Genomic DNA, 11420 nt, shown 5'->3' with positions numbered 1-11420 from the left:
CACAGGTGAGGGCCTGGGGGCACACCTGGGGCACAGGTGAGCACAGGTGAGTAATGGGGGCACACCTTGGGCACACGTGGGCACAGGTGAGGGGCTGGGGGCACACCTGGGGCACACCTGTGGCACAGGTGAGAAATGGGGGCACACCTGAGAGGCACCACGGCACACCTGGGGCACAGGTGAGCAATGGGGGCACACCTGAGGGCACACCTGTGCCACAGGTAAGGGGGTGGGGGCACAGGTGAGGGGCACCTGGGGCACAGGTGAGGGGCTGGGGGCACACCTGGGCACAGGTGAGCAATGGGGGCACACCTGGGCACACCTGAGGGGCTGCGGGCACACCTGGGGCTCACCTGTGCCGCAGGTAAGGGCTGGGGGGGACAGGTGAGGGGCACACCTGGGCACAGGTGAGGGGCTTGGGGCACACCTGAGGGCACACCTGGGGCACAGGTGAGGGGCTGGGGACACACCTGGGACACACCTGGGCACACCTGGGGCACACCTGGGCACAGGTGAGGGGCTGGGGGCACACCTGGGGCACACCTGGCACTCACCTGGGGCACAGGTGAGGGGCTGGGGACACACCTGGGGCACACCTGAGGGGCTACAGGCACACCTGAGGGGCACCTGGGGCACACCTGGGGGGCACAGGTGAGCAATGGGGGCACACCTGGGGCACACCTGAGAGGCTGGGGGCACACCTGGGCACAGGTGAACAATGGGGGCACACCTGGGGCACACGTGTGTCCCAGGTGCCCCCAGGTGCGCCCAGGTGTGTCCAGCTGTATCTCAGGTGTCCTCAGATGTGCCCCAGGTGCGCCCAGGTGTGCCCAGGTGTATCTCAGGTGTGCCCCAGGTGTGCCCAGGTGCCCCCAGGTGCCCCCATCTGTGCCCAAATTTAACCCTTCCCCCCTCCTCTCCCCCCCCAGCCCCTCCCCCACCCCCTCCCCCCCTCCCCGCCCCTCCCCCCCCCCACCTGCCTCCTCCAGGTGCGCTCGCGGCGCTTCCGGACCTTCGACGGGGCGGGGGGGGGGTGGGGGAGGGGCTGCCCCTCCCCCCCTCACCTGGTGCTGCTGCGCACCTGCGCCCCTCCCCCACCCCCCCTGCAGGTGGCGCTGGGGGGGGGAGGGGCCGTGACGGTGACGGTGGGGACGCGCAGGTGGCACCTGAGAAAGGGGCGTGTCCAGGTGAGAAAGGGGCGTGTCCAGGTGAGATTGGGGGCGGGGCCTGAGGGGGAGGGGCCAGAGGGGGGGGAGGGGACAGGTGAGAAATGGGGGAGGGGACAGGTGAGAGAGGGGGGAGGGGACAGGTGAGATGGGGGAGGGGACAGGTGAGATGGGGGAGGGGACAGGTGAGAAATGGGGGAGGGGACAGGTGAGAGAGGGGGCGGGGCCTGAGGTGGGGGAGGGGACAGGTGAGAGATGGGGAGGGGACAGGTGAGATGGGGGAGGGGACAGGTGAGATGGGGGAGGGGACAGGTGAGATGGGGGAGGGGACAGGTGAGAGTGGGGGGAGGGGACAGGTGAGATGGGGGAGGGGACAGGTGAGAGATGGGGGAGGGGACAGGTGAGATGGGGGAGGGGACAGGTGAGGAGGGGGGAGGGGACAGGTGAGATGGGGGAGGGGACAGGTGAGATGGGGGAGGGGACAGGTGAGATGGGGAGGGGACAGGTGAGATGGGGAGGGGACAGGTGAGATTGGGGACAGGTGAGAGATGGGGGAGGGGACAGGTGAGATGGGGGAGGGGACAGGTGAGATTGGGGACAGGTGAGAGATGGGGGAGGGGACAGGTGAGATGGGGGAGGGGACAGGTGAGATGGGGGAGGGGACAGGTGAGATGGGGGAGGGGACAGGTGAGAGAGGGGGGAGGGGACAGGTGAGATTGGGACAGGTGAGAGATGGGGGAGGGGACAGGTGAGATGGGGGAGGGGACAGGTGAGAGATGGGGAGGGGACAGGTGAGAGGGGGAGGGGACAGGTGAGGGGGGGAGGGGACAGGTGAGAGGGGGAGGGGACAGGTGAGAAATGGGGGAGGGGACAGGTGAGGGGGGGAGGGGACAGGTGAGATGGGGGAGGAGGAAGAGGAAGAGGAGGAGGAGGAAAAGTGGGAGAGGAGGAAGAGGAGGAGGAAGAGGAGGAGGAAGAAAGGGAGGAGGAGGAGGAGGAGGAAGAGGAGGGGATGAAGGGGGATGGAGGTTATGGATGGAGGAAGATGAGGAGGAGGATGAAGGTGATGAACGGATGATGATGATGATGGCTGGATGAGAACTTTGGATGAAGGCTGATGATGATGATGATGATGATGATGACGATGATGGATGAAGGATGGATGGAGGAGGTTGGATGAAGGATGATGATGATGATGGATGAAGGATGGATGGAGATGATGACGATGACAATGACGATGGATGAAGGATGAATGGAGAAGGTCGGATGAAGGATGATGACGATGACAATGATGACGATGATGATGATGATGACGATGATGATGATGATGACGATGATGATGATGACGGAGTTGATGGTGATGATGGATGAAGGATGGATGGAGATGATGACAACGATGACGATGATGGATGAAGGATGGATGGATGGAGAAGGTCAGATGAAGGATGACGATGATGATGATGACGATGACGATGGATGAAGGATGGATGGACCAGGCTGGACGAAGGACGATGGAGATGACGATGATGATGATGGATGAAGGATGGAGAAGGTCGGATGAAGGATGATGACGATGATGAAGGATGGATGGAGAAGGTTGGACAATGGATGATGATGATGACGATGATGGATGAAGGATGAATGGACAAGATTGGATTAAGGATGATGATGACGATGACGATGATGGATGAAGGATGGATGGAGAAGTTTGGATGAAGGATGAAAGATGATGACGATGATGACGATGACGATGATGGATGAAGGATGGATGGAGATGATGATGATGATGATGATGATGGATGAAGGATGGATGGAGATGATGATGATGACAATGATGACGATGACGATGGATGACAATGGATGACGATGATGGATGAAGGATGGATGGACCAGGTTGGACGAAGGATGATGGAAATGATGATGATGACGATGATGACGACGATGATGGATGAAGGATGGATGGAGAAGGTCGGATGAAGCATGATGGAGTTGACAATGATGACGATGATGATGATGACAATGACGGATGAAGGATGGATGGAGAAGGTCAGATGAAGGATGATGATGATGGATGAAGGATGGATGGAGAAAGTTGGATGAAGGATGACGATGATGATGATGATGATGGATGAAGGATGGATGAAGGATGGATGGAGAAAGTTGGATGAAGAACAATGGAGATGATGACGATGACGATGATGATGATGGATGAGGATGAATGGAGAAGATTGGATAAAGGATGATGATGATGGATCGAGAAGGTCAGACGAAGGATGATGATGATAATGATGGTGAAGATGATGACGATGATGGATGAAGGATGGATGGAGAAGGTCGGATGAAGGATGATGGAGTTGATGATGACGATGACGATGATGGATGAAGGATGGATGGACCAGGTTGGATGAAGGATGATGATGATGACGATAACAATGACAATGACGATGGATGAGGATGAATGGAGAAGATTGGATGAAGGATGAAGGATGACGATGACGATGATGATGATGATGACAATGATGATGGACGAAGGACGATGGAGATGATGGAGTTGATGATGATGATGATGGATGAAGGATGGATGGAGAAGATTGGATGAAGGATGATGGAGATGATGATGATAATGATGACGATGATGACGATGATGATGACCAAGACACCACCACCCCCCCAGCTGGACGGCGCCGCGCTCCCGCTGCCCTTCTGCCTCCCGGACGGCTCCGTCTGCGTCGGCCCCGCCCCCACCCCCGGCCCCGCCCCCGGCCCCGCCCCCGGCCCCGCCCCCGGCCCCGCCCTGCTGCTGCTGACCTCTGACCTGCGCCTGGCCACCGGCCCCGGGGACCTCCTGGAGGTCACCGTGTCCCCCCGGCTGCGCAACCGCACCTGCGGCCTCTGCGGGGACTCCGACGGTGACCCCGGCAATGACCTCGGAGGTGACCTCGGGGGTGACCACGGGGACACCAGGAAGTGTCCCCAGAGCCGCTGCCGTGAGTGTCCACCCCTGTGTCCACCATGACCTTCCCATGTCCATCCCTGACCTCTGTGTCCATCCATGACCTCTGTGTCCATCCTGGTGTCCACCATGACCTTTGTGTCCATCCATGACCTTCCTGTGTCCATCCATGACCTCTGTGTCCATCCCAGTGTCCACCCATGACCTTCTCATGTCCATCCTGGTGTCCACCCATGACCTCTGTGTCCACCATGACCTTTGTGTCCATCCATGACCTCTGTGTCCATCCCCATGTCCACCCATGACCTTCTCATGTCCATCCTGGTGTCCATCCATGACCTTCTCATGTCCATCCTGGTGTCCACCATGACCTTTGTGTCCATTTGTGACCTTCTCCTGTCCATCCTGGTGTCCACCATGACCTCTGTGTCCACCATGACCTCTGTGTCCATTTGTGACCTTCCCATGTCCATCCATGACCTTCTCATGTCCATCCTGATGTCCACCCATGACCTTTGTGTCTACCCTTGACCTCTGTGTCCATCCATGACCTTCTCCTGTCCATCCATGACCTCTGTGTCCATCCATGACCTCTGTGTCCATCCATGACCTTCTCCTGTCCATCCTGGTGTCCATCCATGACCTCTGTGTCCACCATGACCTCTGTGTCCATCCCTGTGTCCATCCCTGACCTCTGTGTCAATCCCAGTGTCCATCCATGACCTCTGTGTCCACCATGACCTCTGTGACCATCCATGACCTCTGTGTCCATCCCTGACCTCTGTGTCCACCATGACCTTATGTCCATCCATGACCTTTGGGTCCATCCATGACCTTTTTGTCCACCCATGACCTTTGTGTCCACCCATGACCTTCTCATACCCATCCATGACCTTCTCCTGTTCATCCTGGTGTCCATCCATGACCTTTGTGTCCATCCCTGACCTCTGTGTCCATCCATGACCTCTGTGTCCATCCATGACCTTCTCATCTCCATCCCTGTGTCCACCCATGACCTTCTCATGTCCATCCTGCTGTCTACCATGACCTCTGTGTCCATCCTGGTGTCCACCATGACCTCTGTGTCCATCCCTGACCTCTGTGTCCATCCCCATGTCCACCCATGACCCTCTCATGTCCATCCTGGTGTCCATCCATGACCTGTGTCCATTCCAGTGTCCATCCAGAACTTCTGTGTCCATCCTCATGTCCACCCATGACCTCTGTGTCCATCCATGACCTCTGTGTCCACCATGACCTTCTCCTGTCCGTCCATGACCTCTGTGTCCATCCACGACCTTCCCATGTCCATCCATGACCTCTGTGTCCATCCATGACCTCTGTGTCCACCCATGACCTTCTCATGTCCATCCCTGTGTCCACCATGACCTCTGTGTCCACCATGACCTTCTCCTGTCCATCCTGGTGTCCACCATGACCTGTGTCCATCCATGACCTCTGTGTCCATCCATGACCTTCTCTTGTCCATCCTGGTGTCCACCATGACCTTTGTGTCCACCCATGACCTTTGTGTCCATCCGTGGCCTTCCCATGTCCATCCATGACCTTCTCTTGTCCATCCTGGTGTCCACCATGACCTCTGTGTCCATCCATGACCTTTGTGTCCATCCATGACCTTCCCATACCCATCCATGACCTTCTCCTGTTCATCCCGGTGTCTACCCATGACCTTCTCATGTCCATCCATGACCTCTGTGTCCATCCCTGACCTCTGTGTCCACCCATGACCTCCCTGTGTCCATTCCAGTGTCCATCCATGACCTCTGTGTCCATCCATGACCCCTGTGTCCACCCATGACCTCTGTGTCCACCCATGACCTCTGTGTCCACCCATGACCTCTGTGTCCACTATGATCTCTGTGTCCACCATGACCTCTGTGTCCACCCATGACCTCTGTGTCCACCATGACCTCTGTGTCCATCCATGACCTTTGTGTCCATCCGTGACCTTCCCATGTCCATCCATGACCTTCTCCTGTCCATCCCCATGTCCATCCATGACCTTCTCATGTCCATCCTGGTGTCCACCATGACCTTTGTGTCCATCCATGACCTTCTCATGTCCATCCGTGACCTTCCCATGCCCATCCATGACCTTCTTGTGTCCACCCATGACCTCTGTGTCCACCATGACCTTCTCATGTCCACCCATGACCTTTGTGTCCATTTGTGACCTTCTCATGTCCATCCATGACCTTCTCTTGTCCATCCTGGTGTCCACCATGACCTCTGTGTCCACCATGACCTCTGTGTCCATCCATGACCTTCTCATGTCCATCCATGACCTTCTCCTGTCCATCCTGGTGTCCACCATGACCTTTGTGTCCACCCATGACCTCTGTGTCCACCATGACCCCGGTGACCCCTGGTGACCCCTGGTGACCCCTGGTGACCCCTGGTGACCCCGGTGACCCCTGGTGACCCCTGATGACCCCTGGTGACCCTGGTGACCCCTGGTGACCCCTGGTGTCCACCATGACCCCCGGTGACCCCTGGTGACCCTGGTGACCCCGAGGTGACCCCGCTGTCCCCCCACAGCCTCCCGCTGTCCCCCGGCCACCATCGACACCCCCCGACCCCGGCGGGACCTGGGCACAGGTGAGGGACAAAGGTGACCATGATGATGATGAAGATGATGGTGATGGTGGGATGGTGATGAAGATGATGATGGTGGTGGTGGGATGGAGATGGTGAAGATGGTGGTGAAGATGAGGGTGGGATGAAGGTGGTGAGGACGGTGGTGGGATGGTGATGATGAAGATGGTGGTGGGATGATGATGAAGATGATGGTGGGATGATGATGGTGGTGGTGGTGGGATGGTGATGATGAAGATGGTGGTGGGATGGTGATGATGATGACGGTGGGATGAAGATGGGGAGATGGTGGGATGATGATGGTGGTGGGATGATGATGATGATGATGATGGTGGTGGGATGGTGATGATGAAGATGATGGCGGGATGAAGATGGGGTGATGGTGGGATGATGATGGTGGTGGTGGTGGGATGAAGATGATGATGATGAAGGTGAGGGTCTGATGAAGATGAAGATGATGATGGGATGGTGATGATGATGAAGAAGAGGGTGGTGGGATGAAGATGATGATGAGGGTGGGATGAAGGTGGTGAGGACGGTGGTGGGATGAAGATGATGATGATGGTGGGATGGTGATGATGGTGGTGGTGGTGGGATGAAGATGATGATGATGGAGGTGGGGTGATGATGATGATGGTGGTGGTGGGATGGAGATGGGGAAGATGGTGATAAAGATGAGGGTGGGATGAAGGTGGTGAGGATGGTGGTGGTGGGATGAAGATGAGGATGATGAAGATGAGGGTCTGATGATGATGAGGGTGGGATGGTGATGGTGATGATGAAGAAGATGGTGGTGGGATGAAGATGAAGATGAGGGTGGGATGAAGGTGGTGAGGATGGTGGTGGGATGGTGATGGTGATGATGATGATGATGAAGATGAGGGTCTGATGAAGATGAAGATGATGGTGGGATGGTGATGATGATGGTGGTGGTGGGATGAAGATGAAGATGATGGTGGGATGGTGATGATGATGGTGGTGGTGGGATGAAGATGATGGTGGGATGATGATGATGGTGGTGGTGGTGGGATGATGATGATGAAGATGAGGGAAGGATGAAGATGGTGGCATGGAGGTGGTGAGGATGGTGGTGGTGGGATGAAGATGATGATGATGGAGGTGGGATGGTGATGATGATGATGATGATGATGGTGGGAGGATGAAGATGGTGAAGATGATGATGAAGATGAGGAGGGGATGAAGGTGGTGAGGACAGTGGTGGGATGGTGATGGTGATGATGATGAGGATGATGATGAAGATGAGGGTCTGATGAAGATGAAGATGATGGTGGGATGAAGATGATGATGACAATGGTGGTGGGATGAAGATGGTGATGATGGTGGTGGTGGGGTGAAGATGATGATGAAGAAGATCGTGGTGGGATGATGATGGCGATGGTGGTGGGATGGCGATGATGATGATGGTGGGATGAAGATGACGATGGCATTGGGATGATGATGATGATGAGGATGACAATGGTTTTGGGATGACGATGGCGATGACGATGAGGATGACAATGGTGGTGGGATGATGATGATGACGATGAAGATGACGATGGTGGTGGGATGACGATGACGATGACGATGGTGGTGGGATGAAGATGACGATGACGTTGGGACAAAGATGATGATGAGGATGACGATGGCGTTGGGATGACGAAGATGATGACGATGGTGGTGGGATGAGGATGACGATGACGATGGTGGTGGGATGAAGATGACAATGGTGGTGGGATGAAGATGACGATGGTGTTGGGACGACGAAGACGACGACGATGGTGGTGGGATGACGATGATGATGATGGTGTCGGGATGAAGATGACGATGACGATGGTGTTGGGATGAAGATGACGATGACAATGGTGGTGGTGGTGGGATGACGATGACGATGGGGGTGGGATGACGATGACAATGACAATGGCGTTGGTGGTGGGATGAATATGACGGTGGTGGGATGAAGATGACAATGATGGTGGGATGATGATGACGATGGCGTTGGGACGAAGATGACGATGACGATGGCGTTGGTGGTGGGATGAAGATGATGAAGATGACAATGGTGGTGGGATGAAGATGACAATGGTGGCGGGATGAAGATGACGATGACGATGGCGTTGGTGGTGGGATGAAGATGACGATGGAGTTGGGATGACGATGATGATGAGGATGACGATGGTGTTAGGATGACGATGACGATGGTGGTGGGATGAGGATGATGATGACAATGGTGTCGGGATGACGAAGACGATGAGAATGATGATGGCGTCGGGATGACGATGATAATGGTGGTGGGATGAAGATGATGGTAGTGGGATGATGATGACGATGGCGTTGGGATGACGATGAGGATGACGATGACAATGGCGTCGGGATGACGATGACGATGATGACGGCGTTGGTGGTGGGATGAAGATGACGATGGTGTCAGGATTACGATGACGATGACGATGGTGGTGGGATGACGATGACAATGGCGTTGGGACAAAGATGATGATGAGGATGACGATGGTGGTGGGATGAAGTTGACGATGACGATATTGTCGGGATGACGATGACGTTGGGATGCCGATGAGGATGACGATGGTGGTGGGATGAAGATGACGATGGTGGTGTTGGCGTTGGGACGAAGATGACGATGACGATGGCGTTGGTGGTGGGATGAAGATGATGAAGATGATGATGGTGGGATGAAGATGGTGGCGTTGGGATGACGATGACAATGACGATGGTGTTGGTGGTGGGATGAAGATGACAATGATGATGGGATGAAGATGACAATGGTGGTGGGATGAAGATGACAATGATGGTGGGATGATGATGACGATGGTGGGATGAAGATGACGATGGCATTGGGAAAACGATGATGATGACGATGGCGTTGGTGGTGGGATGAAGATGACGATGACGATGACCGCCACCACGACGGCCGCAGAGTGACCCCACCCCGTGTCCCCCTCAGGTCGCCTGTTGGAACCACTGGGAGGAACCCTCGGAGCACCACTGGGAGCACTGGGAGGAGCCGCCGGGGGGCCACTGGGAGCACTGGGAGGACTGGGAGGAGCTGCTGGGGGGCCACTGGGAGCACTGGGAGGACTGGGAGGGCCACTGGGAGCACTGGGAGGAGCTGCTGGGGGGCCACTGGGAGCACTGGGAGGAGTCGCTGGGGGGCCACTGGGAGCACTGGGAGGAGCTGCTGGAGGGCCACTGGGAGCACTGGGAGGAGCTGCTGGAGGGCCACTGGGAGCACTGGGAGCACTGGGAGGGCCACTGGGAGCACTGGGAGCCCCAGTGGTCCCCGGCGCCATCTTGGGACCCTAAACTGGGGACAATAAAAGCCACTGGTGTCACTGGGGGTTACTGGTGTCACTGGGAGTTACTGGGAGGGACTGGGAGGGACTGGGAGGGAACTGGGAGGGCACTGGGATGGACTGGGATGAACTGGGATAAACTGGGATGGACTGGGGTCATTTTAAGGAGGGCGGGAAAGCCGCCGCGGGGCACGACGGGAGTTGTAGTCCCGGAAGTAACACACCTCTATGGGGCGCGGGGCACGATGGGAGTTGTAGTCCCGGAAGTAACACACCTCTATAGGGGCGCGGGGCACGACGGGAGTTGTAGTCCCGGAAGTGGCTGCTTAGCGCCCCCTCCCCTTCCATTCGGGGCACTGGTTTGAACTGGGATGAACTGGGAGGGACTGGGAGGGACTGGGAGGGACTGGGAACGAACTGGGAGCACTGGGAGGGAAGTGGAATTGAACTGGGAGCAAACTGGGAGAGCACTGGGAGGGTACTGGGATGAACTGGGATGGACTGGGATGAACTGGGAGGGTACTGGGATGAACTGGGATGGACTGAGAGTGAACTGGGAGGAACTGGGATGAACTGGGAGGGAACTGGGAGGGAACTGGGATGAACTGGGAGGGAACTGGGATGAACTGGGAGGGAACTGGGATGAACTGGGATGAACTGGGAGGGAACTGGGAGGGAACTGGGAGGAACTGGAAAGGGCACTTTGGGGCTGTGGGAGGAACTGGGATGAACTGGGATGAACTGGGATGGACTGGGAACGAACTGGGAGCACTGGGATGGACTGGGAGCACTGGGAGGGAAGTGGAATTGAACTGGGAGCAAACTGGGAGAGCACTGGGAGGTTACTGGGATGAACTGGGACCGTACTGGGATGAACTGGGATGAACTGGAAGGAACTGGGAGGAAACTGGGAGGGACTGGGCGGAACTGGGCTAAACTGGAAAGGGCACTTTGGGGCTGTGGGAGGAACTGGGATGAACTGGGATGAACTGGGAGGGACTGGGAGGGACTGGGATGAACTGGGAGGGTATTGGGATGAACTGGGATGAACTGGGATGAACTGGGAGGGAACTGGGATGAACTGGGAGGGAACTGGGAGGAACTGGGAGGAACTGGGCAGAACTGGGAGGGAACTGGGATGAACTGGGAGGGAACTGGGAGGGAACTGGGAGGGAACTGGGATATACTGGGAGGGAACTGGGAGGGAACTGGGAGTGAACTGGGAGGAACTGGGAGGAACTGGGCTAAACTGGAAAGGGCAGTTTGGGGCTGTGGGAGGAACTGGGATGAACTGGGATGAACTGGGATGAACTGGGAGGAACTGGGAGGGAACTGGGAGGGAACTGGGAGGAACTGGGATGAACTGGGATGAACTGG

This window comes from Taeniopygia guttata, chromosome 33 (genome assembly GCF_048771995.1).
Source record: "Taeniopygia guttata chromosome 33, bTaeGut7.mat, whole genome shotgun sequence".
Taxonomy (NCBI): domain Eukaryota; kingdom Metazoa; phylum Chordata; class Aves; order Passeriformes; family Estrildidae; genus Taeniopygia; species Taeniopygia guttata.
The sequence above is the reverse complement of the archived record's forward strand: the minus strand, read 5'-3'. Positions refer to the sequence as shown.